This window comes from Schistocerca americana, chromosome 8, assembly GCF_021461395.2.
Source record: "Schistocerca americana isolate TAMUIC-IGC-003095 chromosome 8, iqSchAmer2.1, whole genome shotgun sequence".
NCBI lineage: Eukaryota > Metazoa > Arthropoda > Insecta > Orthoptera > Acrididae > Schistocerca > Schistocerca americana.
In genome coordinates this window covers 493520859-493539454 of record NC_060126.1, presented here as the reverse complement: position 1 = coordinate 493539454, position 18596 = coordinate 493520859, and positions in this window count along the sequence as shown.

Sequence of the window (18596 nt, the reverse complement as noted above, 5' to 3'; positions counted from 1 at the left end):
GCCCACCGAGAGGCCTGCGCGCAGCCACGCCAACTCATAACTATCCTACAACTATAACTATTCTACAACTGTAACTAATATTTCCAGGGCGCCACAGTTCGCCTGTTACCTCACACGGACTTGAAACGACGAGCAGGTTGCTCCACATCAGGAGCCAAAAATTAATTGATATCAATAATTAAATGAAATCAAACACAAAGGGTACAAAATTAAGGTGTTCATGTATGAATGTACAAGTTTGCTTATATGACGAAACCATGTATATATTTTCGTGCTGTTTACACAAATCAAAAAAAAAAATTACAAACTGAAGGCTGATTTGACTGGGCGTGGAAACGACTTCGTTATTAAGGGGCAGTAGGAGGGAACAAATCGGCTCGCCATTCTTCATCGTTCGTCGTATACTGCTGTCGGTGGCAGGCGCTACGACAGTATGGCGCATCACCTCCGAACTGAGCTGCGCGAATCGGTTGCCTCATCAGCCATCGCGGCGCTGTAGCGGGGCCCAGGTACGATCTCCGCGTTGTGTGACAGTTGTTGGTCACGTGGCCGAAACTGTGCTATCATGGTGTTCGAAGGCGGATGCTGGCGATGGGTGGAGGAGAGCCCATGTCCAGTCGCTTCCACGGTGTCTCCACGACTCATCCTTCTCCCTTCTCATCAATCTCTCAGGTCAACTCCTCTTCGGAATAATCTTCCTTTCGGCTATGTCATTGGCGGACGAAATTTTTAATGCAGTCCAATGACAGATCGCCATTTCATAGCCACGCCTCTCCGTGCGAGATGAGAATTTCCTATCTGGCATGGGCTGGCGTGTGCCTCGTGAATTGGCATCTTCCTCGCGATTTCGCATTCTTAAGATGCTTTTCTGCATTCCGAGGCAGTTGGGAGAACAGCTACACAACACTTCTTTATAACCGTTCTCTCTGCGTGAGCTCTGGATAGATTCAAGTTTGGGTTCTGTTTCAAAAACTGCCGGCGACCGTTATTTACAGGGTGATCAGAAAGACAGAATAAATTTGAAAACTTAATAAACTACATAATAATGTAGATAGAGAGGTAAAAATTGACACACATGCTTGAAATGACAAGGGGTTATATTAGAACAAAAAAAAAAGTTCACAAAATGTCCGACAGATGGCGCTGGACAGCAAAACTGCTACCGTGACGGGTGAGAGGTACGCTGCTATGTAACAGAATCGCATCATCCCCAGCCTGGCTGATAAACACCTGCTGGAACTATGATGTTTATGCAGGATGGCGCTCCACCCCATATTGCTAGATGCGTGAAAGATCTCTTGCGCGCGTCGTTTGGTGATGATCATGTGCTTAGCCGCCACTTTCCTCATGCTTGACCTCCCAGGTCCCCAGACCTCTGTCCGTGCGATTATTGGCTTTGGGGTTACCTGAAGTCGCAAGTGTATCGTGATCGACCGACATCTGTAGGGATGCTTTTGACAACATACGACGCTAATGCCTCACCATAACTCTGAGCATGCTTTACAGTGCTGTTCACAACATTATTCCCCGACTACAGCTATTGTTGATGAAAGATGGTGGACATATTGAGCATTTCCTGTAAAGAACATCATCTTTGCTTTGTCTTACATTGTTATGCTAATTATTGCTATTCTGATCAGATATTCTGTCGGACATTTTTTGAACGTTTCTATTTTTTTGGTTCTAATAAAACCCCATGTCATTCCGAGCATGTGTGCCAATTTGTACCTCTCTATCTACATTATTCCGTGATTTATTCAGTTTGAAAATTTATACTGACTTTTTGATCACCCGGTATAAGGAATATCCTCACTGTCGAGAAAAACGTCTCATTAAGAACGCTGACTACTTTCACATTCATCCCTGCACCAATTCCCCTCGCTTTGTGTACGCTCCTCGCTTTTCCCATAGGGTGCTGGAAATGTCGCCACATTGCTGCTTTCTAAGGCAGGTAAAATGACCTCCACCGGGCTAGAAGAACTCAGATGCTTTCTTGCCCACATTCTTGGCATTCCGTCCTAATGTCTGCAGGTGTCCATCAGTTCTCGGCATTCTTCTCGTTGCCAGACAGGCCCTTCGCAATGTGTCCCTCCTTGAGCGAGGCGAGGGTGTCCACCCAACTTCCTGCTGTGTGCTTGCAGAATGACTGCAGTGTCCTGTCCTCAGGGGTTCGCCCCAGGGTGTATGGTTTCCTCCTCCTCCTCCTCGGTTGCTCCCAGCGCGTTGGCGAAAGTGACCGCGGTCGAACGTATTACAACGTACATATAGAAATAGTCTGCTAGAGATGCACTAAAATCATACATAAAATAGCAACAATTGGCCAAAGAAGTTTTCAGATGCCAGTGCAGTAAGAATGTACCACAATGTAATCTTACTCGCTATTGCGGGTTACGGCTCGAGCGTTTGGACTCATAGAGCCACAATGGTACAGACAGCACAGGCTACACGGTGAGCACAGAGCAGTGTACTCCTGCGCCTGACAGGCACTTATAGAACAACACTGACTGAGGTGTTGCTGGTGATATTACGTTTGATATAATTACACCTAGCAGTAAGAAAGAGAGGTGCACAATATTGGTTCAGAAAAGCACGAATATGATGCGGTGAATAAGATACTTGTTACAAGGGCATTATTAAATAAAGAAACAAAAGAATGCATTGACAGATAACGAAAAAAATCTGGAACAGGGCAGAAACATGGAGGAGAACCTTCCAGCTCCTTCCTAACATAGAAGAAAGAACAAGAGTGATGTACTTCCTTCCAACCAAGGGAACTATACGCTACCTGTTGGTAAATGGTCCGTATCCCAGCTACTTACTAAAAGTAAGACAGTGCACCACAGTCACTTACGAAAGTGGAGCAATCGGTATCCCAGATCACATCGAATGGAAGTGTTCCGGTAGACAAGATGTTACAGACCAGGACAGGAGCGCGTTTGGAAATGCAACGGTCTGTAATATAATATGGAATAAGGAACTGTGGCATACGCTGAACTTCGTTGCAGCTAAGATATCAGCTTATGAATTGCAAGCTTAGGTGGCTGATAGACAACCAAGAAACATCATGATAACGGGACGTGCTACGGAAGAACACCCATCAACAAAACTTCTGGAAACAATGAGAAGAAGAGCCTCGGGGAGGACCAGCCAGGACTTCCTAAGAACTTGACAGCCGTCTCCCAGTCTCTCTAACTTGGGTAGCCCAGCAGCGCAGCCCCTGTGAATCCTGAGTTCCACCGTAGCGCGTCGGGGGTTAACCATCCATATTAATGAAAGATCCAGTTTGGTTCTAATATCAAGTACAGTAATGTACTGTGATGCTGTGTAGTGTAGTGCTGTGTAGTATAGTGCTATAGTAGTTTAGTCCAGAGCCGGCCGCGGTGGCCGAGCGTTTTAGACGCTTCAGTCCGGCACCGCGCGGCTGCTACCGTCGCAGGTTCGAATCCTGCCTCGGGCATAGATGTGTGTGATGTCCTTAGGTTAATTAGGTTTAAGTAGTTCTAAGTTCTAGGGGACTGATGACATCAGATATTAAGTCCCGTAGTGCCCAGAGACATTTGAACCATTTGTAGTCCAGAATTATAAATTACAAAATTTGTGACTACCAGTGCCTCATAGTGCAATAGACCAGGAGTGTGTGCCTTCTGGATTTCGCATGATCATATATTCGAGGGCTGTCCAGAAAGTAAGTTACGACCGGTCGCGAAATGGAAACCACTGGGAAAATCCGGTAAAGCTTTGCACAGATGTGTTGGGCAGTGTCTCCAGTATGCCCGTCGATCGTGTCGCGTCGCTCTTTTCAGTTTTGAGTAAACAGTGAGCACGTAAAGATGCGCAGGGAATAGCGTCCGCCGCCAAGTATGAGGGCCTGGTTAGAGATTTCGCCTGTGTCATGCAGCCCACTTAACGCAACTGTCGAGCAGTTCCTTCTTCATGTCGATTCTCGACCGCACACTGCAGGGGCAATGAAGACGCTCCTGCACTGTTTCCGGTGAGAAGTGTTTGATCACCCACAATACAGTACCTAATTGGCTACCCCTGAGTCTCATCTCTGCTCACAAGAACCGCTGGCTATGAACACACAATTTTTCCACAGACAACGAGCTGCAGACCAGTGCAGATAACTGGCCGAAAGCACAGGCGGCTGCTCTCTATGACGAGGATATTGGAAAGTTGATACAACACTAAGACAAACTTCGAAGTTGGAGTGGCGAATATGAAGAGAATTAGGTGGAAGGTGTGCCTAACTGTTGCAAATAAAACGTTTCTGGTTTTCACTGTGGTTTCCATTTCGCGACCGATCGTAACTCACTTTCTGGACAGCCCTCGTATGTGCGCCAGATGGCCAAATGGTAGTATTCAGATCTTTGTTTTTATTATTATCATCTTATCATTATTTGTTTTTCTGTAGTTATTCTATGAACATTCCCCCTTTAAATAGCATAATGCTTAGTTATTACTAACACATTTGAGATCATGTTAAAATATGGTGTGCTTCATTCATGCCAGATCATGTGCAACGTTTGGTCTGTTCTTTATTATAACAGACTAAAAGAAAACAGTAGGTAAATAAATAAATAACCTTGGTCCCACTATAATGTAAAATCTTGCGTTACTCAAGGGAAAAAGAAAATATTAATTACATCATCAAAGATGATTAATACTAATCAAAACTGAAATGAAAGTCTGTCACCAGCCTTACGCATTTCATATTCTCTACCTCCATCAAATCTAGACTGTTAGACTCGACCTTTGCATTTCCCTTTTCTGACTTTCTAGCTTCATTACCACGATCAAACGTATTACATTCCGCTCTCAGATTCATAGAATTTTATCCTTATAAGGAATGCTGTTATCCTTGATGTTGAAACGCACCGATATGGTACCACTTACTTGTCGCTGGCTTTTGGTCTTTCGAAGCCGAGCTCACTTTTCCTCTAAGGGAGACCTGTTTTGCTACATAATGACAACAATGCCCCAGCGTGTGTAAAAGGAGGGTCAGTGTTGAGTGCACTGTTACGTTGCGGATAAAGAGTATGTAGAACTTGGTACGAAGATAATTAAGACTTCAAAGTGCTCTGTCGCATTGTGGTACGAAAGTGTTTAACTAATTCAAGTATTCCGCGGAAATGCGCAGGGATTGATTACGAGAATTATAACTGGAACAATATAGTGCTTACGAATCAGTAAATTTCTTGGAGAAAGGTGTTAATTGTTGAACGTAAACGTAAAGGCTTCTGCAAACAGTGATTACTTGCTTATTTAATCTGGAAACGCAACGTAGCAATGGTTACTTCAGCGTGAATGTGAAAGAAGCATAACTACTAATACTAGACATAATGAGTTTAGTCATCGTTAGGGAATTGTGTTACGTGCTAAAGGGTCAATAAAACAAAGTAATTTGATTGGTACTGTTATTATTTCAACGCGATATTTTCCATTTTCAATTAAATAACTAAAATATTTGAAAAGTATAAGACACACATATTCGTAATACATACATGTTAGCTTTATTTCATAACGAAGCGTGCTTTCTATGTAAAGATCCATACTCGACTCCAATAGTTCCATAGCCTCAATATTAACGTAAAAAAAAATAAAAGACACCAACGGAGCTTTACATCCTTCCCTTGGTTATTTAAACTTCTTCTCATGGTTACCTCCTCCTTGGCAGTCCCCTCCTGTGGATCCGAATGGAAAACTAATAATGTACCTTCTGCCAATGAAGGTATCATCATGACACTTTTTCAAATGCAGTCTACAAGTCCTGTGGATACACAATATGTAATTCAGTGGTTTCCACGGCCTTCTTTATCCTCTTGTCGTTGATCATTGTTCATCCTTCTACCTTTTAGAGGAAATTTCCCACCCCAACATGTTGCTGTGAAACTCTGCCCGCCCCTCTGCCCTCTTTGAAATGGCTGTCGTCAAAACGAGGCGACACCGTATCCCGAAATTGTTTCACGACCATTGTTGAATATTCTTATTCAGAGTTTAAGCCATGGCTGGGACTGAAGATGAGACACAGGAGCTTTTGATTACTAGACAAAGACCCGAGACATGGGTGTGGTCTACAAAGAGGTATCACTACTTCTTGAGCATAAGTGATATTGCCTCTGCTTCATATTAAGTGAGGCCTGACGAAGAACTTTCCAAAGCCTCTTGATAAAGAAGATGGCGCTTATATTTGAAAAAAAAAATGTTTTTCTTGGCGCTGCCAAGATTGTGAGTAGCGCACCACAAGGAAGAAAATTGTTGATCGATGAGACGTTTGGTGCAAAACTTTCGAATATCGAGTTATATGCATTGACTTCTTTCAGAACAGTTGTGCATGGTGTGTATGGCAACACAAGAGAAAAGAATTATGTTTCTATACTGACTGCACTGCTGGATAACTACGTAAATGTAGGGTGTCCAATGACACTAACACACACGCTTTATAATCGTACCTTGATTTCCTCCCGGAAAACGACGGCGATCGATTAGTACACGACAATGTCACAACGGCACAGCGGAACACAGCTATCAATGGCAATGGTAGCCGAAAATAATGACACATAGCATTTGGTTTCGGTTCGAACAAGAGAGGAGACATAATAAAGAGTTCTGTCATCTCATTTTCTCAAATACATTGACATGAAACATTGCAGAACATTATCGTGTCTAGTTACGATATGGTATGTGACTTTTTGTATGTTGTTGTTGTGGTCTTCAGTCCTGAGACTGGTTTGATGCAGCTCTCCATGCTACTCTATCCTGTGCATCCCTCTTCATCTCCCAGTACCTACTGCAGCCTACATCCTTCTCAATCTGCTTAGTGTACTCACATCTTGGTCTCCCTCTTCGATTCTTACCCTCCACGCTGCCCTCCAATACTAAATTCGTGATCCCTCGATGTATCAGAACATGTCCTACCAACCGATCCCTTCTTCTAGTCAAGCTGTGCCACAAACTTCTCTTCTCCCCAATTCTATTCAATACCTCCTCATTAGTTATGTGATCCACCCATCTAATCCTCAGCATTCTTCTGTAGCATCACATTTCGAAAGCTTCTATTCTCTTCTTGTCCAAACTATTTATCGTCCACGTTTCACTTCCATACATGGCTACACTCCATACAAATACTTTCAGAAACGACTTCCTGACACTTAAATCTATACTCGAGGTTAAAAATTTTTTTCTTTTCCACAAACGTTTTCCTTGCCATTGCCAGTCTACATTTTATATCCTTTCTACTTCGACCATCATCAGTTATTTTCCTCCCCAAACAGCAAAACTCCTTTACACCTTTAAATGTCTCATTTCCTAATCTAATTCCCTCAGCATCACTTAATTCGACTACATTCCATTATCCTCGTTTTGCTTTTGTTGATGTTCATCTTATCCTTTCAAGACACTGTCCATTCCGTTCAACTGCTCTTCCAAGTCCTTTGCTGTCTCTGACAGAATTACAATGTCATCGCCGAACCTAAAAGCTTTTATTCCTTCTCCATGGATTTTAATACCTACTCCGAACTTTTCTTTCGTTTCCTTTATTTCTTGCTCAATATACAGATTGAATAACATCGGGAATAGGTTACAACCCTGTCTCACTCCCTTCCCAACCACTGCTTCCCTTTCATACCCCTCGACTCTTATAAATGCCATGTGCTTTCTATACAAGTTGTAAATAGCCTTTCGCTCCCTGTATTTTACTCCTGCCACCTTCAGAATTTGATAGAGAGTATTACAATCAACATTGTCAAAAGCTTTCTCTAAGTCTACAAATGCTAGAAACGTAGGATTGCATTTTCTTAATCTTTCTTTTAAGATAAGTTGTAGGGTCAGTATTGCCTCACGAGTTCCAACATTTCTATTGAATCCAAACTGATCTTCCCCGAGGTCGGCTTCTATCAGATTTTCCATTTATCTGTAAAGAATTCGCGTTAGTATTTTGCAGATGTGACTTATTAAACTGATAGTTCGGTAATTTTCACATCTGTCAAAACCTGCTTTCTTTGGGATTGGAATTACTATATTCTTCTTGAAGTCTGAGGGTATTTCGCCTGTCTCATACATCTTGCTCACCAGATGGTAGAGTTTTGTCAGGACTGGGTCTCTCAAGGCTGTCACTAGTTCTAATGGAATGTTATCGACTCCGGGGGCTTTGTTTCGACTCAGGTCTTTCAGTGCTCTGTCAAACTCTTCACGCAGTATCATATCTCCCATTTCACCTTCATCTACATCCTCTTCCATTTCCATAACATTGTCCTCAAGTACATCGCCCTTGTATAGCACCTCTATATATTCCTTCCACCTTTCTGCTTTCCCTTCTTTCCATAGAACTGGGTTTCCATCAAAGTTCTTGATATTAATGCAAGTGGTTCTCCTTTCTCCAAAGGTCTCTTTAATTTTCCTGTAGGCAGTATCCATCTTACCCCTAGTGAGATAAGCCTCCACGTCCTTACATTTGTCCTCTAGCCATCCCTGCTTAGCCATTTTGCACTTCCTGTCAATATCATTTTTGAGACGTCTATATTCCTTTTTGCCTGCTTCATTCACTGCATTTTTCTATTTTCTCCTTTCATCAATTAAATTCAATATATCTTCTGTTACCCAAGGGTTTCTACTAGCCCTCGTCTTTTTACCTATTTGATCCTCTGCTGCCTTCACTATTTCATCCCGCAAAGCTACCCATTCTTCTTCTACTGTATTTCCTTCCCCCATTCCTGTCAATTGTTCCCTTATGCTCTCCCTGAAATTCTGTACAGCCTCTGGTTCTTTCAGATTATCCGGATCCCATCTCCTTAAATTCCCACCTTTTTGCAGTTTCTTCAGTTTTAATCTACTGTTCATAAGCAACAGATTGTGGTCAGAGTCCACATCTGCCCCTGGAAATATCTTACAATTTAAAACCTGGTTCCTAAATCTCTGTCTTACCATTATATAATCTATCTGATACCTTTTAGTATCTCCAGGATTCTTCCATGTATATAACCTTCTATCATGATTCTTGAACCAAGTGTCAGCTATGATTAAGTTGTGCTCTGTGCAAAATTCTACCAGGCGGCTTCCTCTTTTATTTCTTAGCCCCAATCCATATTCACCTACTATGTTTCCTTCTCTCCCTTTTCCTACTCTCGAATTCAAGTCACCCATGACTATTAAATTTTCGTCTCCCTTTACTACCTGAATAATTTCTTTTATCTCATCATACATTTCATCAATTTCTTCGTCATCTGCAGAGCTAGTTGGCATATAAACTTGTACTACTGTAGTAGGCTTGGGCTTCGTGTCTATCTTGGCCACAATAATGAGTTCACTATGCTGTTTGTAGTAGCTTACCCGCACTCCTACTTTTTTTATTCATTATTAAACCTACTCCAGCATTACCCGTATTTGATTTTGTATTTATAACCCTGTATTCACCTGGCCAAAAGTCTTGTTCCTCCTGCCACCGAACTTCACTAATTCCCACTATATCTAATTTTAAACTATCCGCCGGCCGAAGTGGCCATGCGGTTAAAGGCGCTGCAGTCTGGAACCGCAAGACCGCTACTTTCGCAGGTTCGAATCCTGCCTCGGGCCTGGATGTTTGTGATGTCCGTAGATTAGTTAGGTTTAACTAGTTCTAAGTTCTAGGGGACTAATGACCTCAGCAGTTGAGTCCCATAGTGCTCAGAGCCCTTAAACTATCCATTTCCCTTTTTAAATTTCCTAACCTACCTGCCCGATTATGGGATCTGACATTCCACGCTCCGATCCGTAGAACGCCAGTTTTCTTTCTCCTGATAACGACGTCCTCCTGAGTAGTCCCCGCCCGGAGATCCGAATGGGGGACTATTTTACCTCCGGAATATTTTACCCAAGAAGACGCCATCATCATTTAATCATACAGTAAAGCTGCATGCCCTCGGGAAAAATTACGGCTGTAGTTTCACATTGGATTCAACCGTTGGCAGTACCATAACTGCAAAGCCGTTTTGGTTAGTGTTACAAGGCCAGATCAGTCAATCATACAGACTGTTGCCCCTGCAACTACTGAAAAGGCTGCTTCCCCTCTTCAGGAACCACACGTTTGTCTGGCTTCCCAACAGATACCCCTCCGTTGTGGTTGCACCTACGGTACGGCTATGTGTATCGTTGAGGCACGCAAGCCTCCCCACCAACGGCAAGGTCCATGGTTCATGGGGGGGAGGACTTTTTGTATATTATGATGATTTCTTTTATGATTTATGCAAGAGTTTGAATAAGTTTCGTGTTACGTGTATCACACTTTCGTTTCATTGATCACCATTATATAATGGAAATAAAACAGATGTGATTTTACCATTATTTTGTGTCTCAGAAATGTGAGGTGGTACAGCAAATTTGGAGGTAATTCTGAATTTAACGTCCCAATATTAGGTAAATCTACCCACTATTGAAACCTGGTGCAATTGAAAAAAAAATTCAAACTTTTCGGGACTGTCTATGGCCATTGAAAAACCATATTTGTGCCATCAGCTGTACTAATGTATGTTTATTCTCTACCAGTTTCGATCATTGCAGCCGTCATCATAGGAGAACAACATCATACATCAATAGATCGAAAATACATTTTCATCAAATATGAGCCATCCAAATGTAGAACATAAGTAACTGTCGTAGTAGTCTGAGCACAGCCCATAGAAACGTGCTGTACCTTGGCGTAATTGGAGTAATGAACACTTGGTGATAACGCTGCACTTAATAATTGACAATTTAAGTGTTATCACCATGTGTACCATAGTGTAATTGTTACAAGGTACAGCATGTTTATATGGCCTGTATTCCGATGGACTACTATGATAGTGTTATATGTTATTTGTTATATGTTATATGTTATTTGACGGAAATATATTTTTGATCCATTGACGTACACTGTTTGTCTCTTGTGAAGATGGCTGTAATAACTAAAATTGGTAGAGAATAAACGTACAGTTGTACAGTTGATGACACAACTACGCTTTAAGAAAAATAAAAAAAAACTGTATTTTGACCAGTATTATGATTTTAGATGTTTTGCCAGGAGACGGTGGAAAATTATTTACTCGACCCTCGTGCTTATAAAATTTTCTTTCGGGTTATTTAGTAGCTGTGGCAATTTTCCCACCCACTGTCGTGACATCTGTTGCAGAGAATGAAGCATAAAAATGGAAATGTAGTCCCGCAGCTTACTGTTATTCTTTCGGTCAGTTATTGTATTCTAACACAGCAAGGCCTTGTATCTGCCGTCGGATTATAACGTATGGGTGCTGTTAAAGTGCAGATTTTGTGAATACGATGGGTTGCCCTGGGCTCGTGTTTTGACAGCACTTTAATTTCTAGAGGTGTCCCGTTAGAGGAAGTCCCCGCTTCCAGAAACTCCATCTTTCCATTTTTCACTACGTGACCCATACCTTGCAAACACGACGAAATGAATTGAGTGCAACGTGAGAGCAAGAATGTAGAAAGTTCCCTGCTAGTTCTCAGTCCAACCCCCATCGCCGAACAGGACGAAGTATCACGAGAACAGATGCCGGAGAAAACTTTTCGCGAACAAAATAAGAAGAGGGGTGAAGAGGGGAGGGAGGGGGCGGGGAATAAAAGCGGCAGCGAGCAACTGAGAGTAGTGGCGCTCTCAGATACAGAAGCGAGTAAGAAATTGTTGGCAATATCTGTAAAAGGAGAGCCTGAGTAGCAGAGAGTAGAGGCGGGGAGCCGGGAACAAAGCCAGCAGCAGCCAGACGGCGGACGCGAGAGCAACGTGGTCCCGCCGCCACCGCCGCTCCGGCAATTGTTTTCGGCGCGCTCTGAATGGGGCGCCTGCGACTGCCGCTACCCGCGGCGCACGCCACTGTGCAGCTAGCACGGCGCCGGGCCGCGCAGCACGACAAACCAATCGCCGTCCCCCTGCGCCAGCTTGGCGCACAGAATAAGCAAAAAATATGGACGCGGCGCTGTCGCTGGGGCGAAATGGGAATCGGAGCTTTCTGCGACGATGACTGAGATATAAAATCCTGTCAGCAAACTTAATTTTACGCTCACAAAGTCAGCGTCGGCAAAACTGGAGTAACGATTGCGTTCCGCACAGCCCTGCCGTAAAAAACAATTTCTCGTCGTGTATTTGATAGTGTAGGAGCTTACTTAGTGAAACTCGAATGTATGAATAATGTTATCTTACCGTGTCAGTCATTATTTTGTTGTAAATTATTGAGCGGCACAGTGAATCCTGAGGGCTGCGTAATCGCCACATGCCATTATGTTCACTGAAACAGCAACCAAAACAGCGAAGGAGGCAACACAAGCTACGAGCTCAGTGCTGACAGCACTACGTCTATCAGTTTGTGGTGGGAAAATTAACCATTAGTAGTTTTGAATGGAAACATTAAGAGCACGTGATAGAGCAGCGGTTTTAGAGTGTTAAAAATAATATTTTTCGTGTTTATTAATTTTGCGTCAACAAATTAGAGCCATAAACATCTCACTTACGTCAGACCAGAGTTCGTCTGATGCAGTATTTTTCCCACGGTAGTTGCTTAAGAAATGATAATTATTTCAAGATGATGAATAATACAAAAAAGTTTATTACCCGGTAGAAATTATCTGGATGTGTCTAAAGACAATGAGAACAACAGTGCTTACTAAAACCTACAACGTTAATACTAACAGTACCATACTACTACTACTACTTTTACTGCTACGAGGGGCTTCAATAACTGACGAAATACATTTTTTACCGAAAGCACGTTGGTTTTATTCAGAATTCCAGTACATTATATTATTCCCCACTCTTTTAGCTACAAATCCAACATAACCTCCGTTGAATGTGACGGCGTTACGCCACTTAACTGACAGGGCCTATATGCCCTCACGGTACCACTCTACTCGTGGACGTAGGAGCCAACGTCATGCTGCAGTAACCTCCCAGCTTCCCGTGGAGTACTTCCTTGATTTCCAACAGATGGGAATCTTAAGACACGACAAGAGATCCGGGCTGTTGGACGGATAAAGGAGAACAATCCAGTGGAGTTCTGTCAGCTCCTCTCGTGCTCAGATTTGTGTGCGGCCTTATCCCGTCGTGGAGAAGGAGAACTTCGTTTGCATTTCAGTGGCGATGAACACTCTGAAGTCGTTTCTTCAATTTCCTGAGCGTAGCGCTGTACACTTCCGAGTTGTTCGTTGCTCCATAAGAGGGAACTTCAAACAGAATAACCCTTTCAGAGATCCAGAAACCTGTCGCCATGACTTTACCAGCTGAGAGTGCGGCTTTGAACATTTTCTTCGGGGGAGAGCTGCTGTCGCGCCATTCCACGTATGGCCATTTGTTTTCGGTTCCAAATGATGAATCCATGTTTCACTGCCTGTGAGTATGTTCGACAAACACTTGTCACTATCAGTCTCGTAACGAGCAAGCAATTCCGCACAGATGGTCTTTCGTTCCTCTTTTAGGGTCTTCTTTGAGGCGGCGAGTAACTCAGCGGGTGCACATCTTTCAGTACCTCTACTAGTGGATGAGTGTTTTAGCGCCAACAAATGAGACGTCCAGTTGCGCAACGAGGTTTTCGATTGTGATCCGTCTATCACTTCGAGTGAGAGTGTCTGCACGTTCCGACATTGCCAGAGTCGCTGCTGTGTGCGGCGTGCATGCACGCGAGAGATCGAACAGGTTTGCGTTACCTTTCGCGATGATGACAGACGCTTCGCCATCGACTCACCGTGATTTTTTCACTGCCGGGTCTCCGTTGACGCTCTACAAGTGTCGATAAATATCTGTGATGCTCTTGTTTTCCGCCAAAAGAAACTCAATGTTGGGAATGCACCTCCGTTACAGACACCACTTTCAAGTTTACGTATAGTGCCGCCACGTACCGGAACTTCATGGAACTATGGGGGCCGTAGCGGGAATATTCAGCGATGTCCCACAACAAATTCCGCGTTCTTTCAACGAAAATTGGCAGAAAAACATGTGTTGCGTTACTTTTTGAACATACCTCGCAATAATAATGATGATGGCAGACACGAAATTTATTTATATTTTCGAAGGAGAGAAGTTTAGGTGGTCTGCAACCGCTAAAAGCATTGCCAAATGAAGAGGATTTGTCTGGATGGAAGCCTACCTTGCAATTGGGAAGCGAGTGCCTATATTATTGTTGCTTTAACAGACACTTCATTAACTGTTTTTCGAAGAAGAGCTATTGTTCGGTTCTCTGATATAATGAGGTAGGTTATTCCAGAGTCGGCTGAGTGAATAGTTGGAGCAGAAATGATTTTTCTATGATGAGAACGAGTGTTGGGTTGTTCAGACGTGAGCGTTGAGATCTAGGAGAGATAGAAGTGTTTGCTTACGTTGGAAATGCGGCAGGGGAGACAGAGAGTAAGGAAAACACTGCGATTGTTCCCACGTAGCCAGGGTAGCTGTACATTTTTTTTCGTCAATTTTCTAACTGGTTTCGTGCCACCTTCCACAAATTCCTCTCCTGCGTCAAGCTTCTCGCCTCAGAGTAGCACCAGCAGCCCACACAATTATTTCTTGGATATGTCGCAATCACTGCCTTCCTCTACAGTATTTACTCTCTATACGTCCGTCTAGTGCCTCTCAAGTTTTCTCCGATTCTCCACACAGGTCTTATCATCCTGTTCAGTCTTTCTTCGCCGATTCTGCGGAGAACCACCGCATTAGTTAATTTATCAGTTCATCTGTTTTCAACATCCTTCTGTAGCACCATATCTCAAAAGCTCGATTTGTTTCTTTTCCTAATTTCCCACAACGCATGATTTACTTGCAAACAACTTTGAACTACGAACGTACATTCCTAGAAATGGCTTTCTTCAAATAGGTCAATGTTCGAAATGGTCAACTTCTAGCGAGGAAGTCCTCTTTGTCTATTGTCGTCTGCTGTTTATGTCCTCACTGCTGCTTCGTGTGTTATTTTGCTCCCAGGGCAGCAGAATTCCTTCGCTATATCCAGTTCGTGGCCACAAATTTTGCTGTTAAGATTCTCGCGATTAATTTTAAACATGGCTTTGGGCCAGCAGCCATACAAGTATATGTGTTTTATACAGCCAACAATTGCAACAAGATTTAACTTGATCTGGTTTCGACACTAACTACGGGCGTCTTCATCATAAAAACCGAGAACAATTACCTATAAAATTTACGAAGTGACTGCACTCACGTGTACTGACAAATGAAAACAAATTTACGAGCAACTTCCTAAAATCATATTTAAAACCTTATAAAATCACAGATATTGTAACTGAGGTAACAGTGGTACTTGTCAGTAAAAACGGAAGCTACAGGGTGGCGCACGAAATGTGTTACCAATTGTTTCTTTCATAATTTACGACGTACATTAGATATCCCCCTGGGATCTCTAGAGCAGTACCATCAGAGCTTGGAAAAACAAATGAGTTACGAAATGACGTGTAATTCACGATACTGCCGCTAGGAGACTATTAAGCAGCAATGGCTGACGACACAGCAACGATCGGCAATTGTGTTACTTTTTCATGAAACGAAAAGCCTTGTTGTGATTCAGAGGCGTTTTCGACAACAGTTTAACACGCGATGGGTCCCTTGCAAGAAGACCATCCACAGGTTGTACGATAAATTTGTACAGGAAGGAACAGTATTGGAAGCGAAGCGACCTCGGCCTAAGCCTGTTTGTTCGCCGGAGAATGTTGAAGTGGTACGAGTTGCACTACAGAGAAGTCCCGGAAAATCGTGTAGAAAACTTCTTGCTACTGCCTTGCCCTTCAGCACGCAGTGGTTCATGCAAGATGGAGTAAGATGGATTACTGTAAACACTGTGTTGGAGTTTTCACACGAGCATTTCGACATGCGGATCATTTCACTCAGGTTTCCAGGTCACTTGAATGGCGGACAAAACTGCCCCCCCCCCCCCCCCCCCCAATAGTCCAGATCTCAATCCATGTGACTTTTTCCTTTGGGAGTACCTAAAGGAAAAAATTTTCCCGAAACGTCCACGTGATTTAATGGAGCTCAGAAGACTTATTCTTCAAGCTTGCAGTGAAATTACGGAAGACATGTGCCGTAGGGTAATCACTAACTTCAGTGTTCGTTTGAAGGAAGTTAGGAAACGAAATGGCGGACATATTGAGCATGTGCTGAGTTAGAACAAATCTCCATGGGCGGCTCTTCATTGTAGTATATGTTCCTTTCAGATTGTATTGACAAGAAAGTTTATATTCAAAAACAAAATGGTAACACATTTCTTGCGGCACCCCGTACATGTCGTAGCACACTGTACGCCGCTAAGGGCTGTAAGAGCAAACAGACACTGTAGCTGGCATCAGACTAAGAGGTTCATAATCCAAATTTGCCATAACATGGATACGGAACAAGTCGTCCAAATCAGTTAACAATCAAAGAAATCAGCTGCTTACATTAGTACAAATATTTTAAATGACATGTAAGTGTCCATATCGGAAGTTAACAGTCAGTATTACGCAATATGAACATTTATACAGGACAATACAATTTTGTGTGAAAACGAATTACAGTACAATAAATAGAAAGGAGAGAGAAAGGCGATATTTTAGATTCTACTCTGAGGATAATGAGGAATCAGTTTTAGACATTTCTAAGTAAGGGTTTTACACCATTAAAGAAATTTTTATTACGTATCTGCAACTGTTCATTCACAATGAAACAGTCACTAAGAGGAAGGTGTTTAAAAATTTCTAAGTCAGTAAAGATATTACGTGTAAAGCCTTTCTTTTCTGAGTGCGGGATACTGACGTCAAGATATTTTTTAAGCCTATGGCCTGTAATTGATAAATGATCAGCAAACGACAAGTTATATACACAGACAAAATTCATGCAATACTTTGTAATATTGTCTGACCTCCTCTTGCCCGGCAAAGCGCAGTAAGTCAACATGACATGTACTAAGTTGGTGATTGGAAGCCCCCTGCATAAATTTTGAGCCATGCTGTCTCTGTAGCCTTCCATAGTTGCAAACGTTTTGCTGTTGTAGGATTTTGCGCGAGAACTGATCTCTCGAATATGGCGCATAAACATCCATAGGTCGCCGAACCATTCGCTCGAATTGTTCAGGAAGTTTTTCAAACCAGTCGCTTACATTTGTGGCGTGGTGACAGTGCATTGTCATCCGTCAAAATTCCACCGCTGTTTGGCAACATGAAGTCAATGAATTGCTACAAATGATCTCCAAGTAGCCGAACATAACCGTCTCGACTCAATGATCGGTACAATCGGACAAAAGTACCCTTTCCACACCATTGAAACGAAGCCCAAAGGTCCCGAGTTCAATCCCGTCTCCGGCCATCCTGATTTCGGTTTTCCGTGATTTCCCTAAATCGCTTCAGGCAAATGCCGGGATGGTTCCTTTGAAAGGGCACGGCCGATTTCCTTCCCCATCCTTCCCTCACCCGAGCTAGCGCTCCGTCTCTAATGACCTCGTTGTCGACGGGAGGTTAAACACTATTCTCCTCCTCCTCCTCCTCCTCCTCCCGAGTTCGAGTCTCGGTCCAGCACACAGTTTTAATCTACCAGGAAGTTTGAAAACCCACATCATTAGGACGTCACCACCAGCTTGCACAATACCTTGTTCACGACCTGGGTCCATGGTTTCGTGGGGTCTGCATCACTCTCGAACCGTACCATCAGCTTTCCGACTGAAATCGGCAGTTATCTGATCAGGCCACAGTTTTCCAGTCGTCTAGCGCCCAAGCGGTATCGCCATGAGCCCAGGAGAGGCGCGGCAGAAGATGCGTGCTGTCAGCAATGTAAGTCCTTATTTTACTACCGAGATTTTGACTGTTGGAAATTCAATAATTATACTGAAAGACGTCTGATTCTTTCTTATTTTGTCATAATGAAACTTTGTTATGTCGTAATCCATATTGTTACAAATTTGTCAAATTGGATGATCTATTTTGTGTACTTTAAACTGAGACGTAACTTTGGGAGTTGAGGGTTCATGTGAATCAACCGTCTTTTTATGAAACGATCTGAGTAGAAATTTAGCATAATTAATAGCGGATGTAATTTCTGTTTACAAAACTGGAGTGGGATAGTCGCGTAGCTCGAAAATATGGTTTCTCTCAAAAACTGTAAGATTTTCGTGCCATACTCCTGTTAGCTAGCAACAACTAGGGTATTGCCTTTTTCGGATCTCGTTATCAGTGCTTTATTTTCTTTAACTTTTACGTTAATTCTCTTAATTAACGTTTTGTCACTATCAACTGTACTTTGAAAAGCACTTAAATTTTTGCTTGTAATATGGCACACATCATTGTCTGGCGAGACGTTTCCATTTTTCTGTCATCGAGACCAGTTTTTAGGTCTACATCCAGATTCCCTATAACATTTTTGATCATGTTAATTAGGCACTACATAATATTTCAAACCCTTTTCCAAAAAGGAAACTTCATCATTTGTAAAATTGAGCCGGCTGCTTTGGCCGAGCGCTTCTAGGCGCTTCAGTCCGGAGCCGTGCTGCTGCTGCAGTCGCAGGTTGGAATGCTGCCTCGGGAATGTACGTGTGTGATGTCCTTAGGTTAGTTAGATTTAAGTAGTTCTAAGTCTAGAGGACTGATGACCTCAGATGTTAAGTCCCATAGTGCTC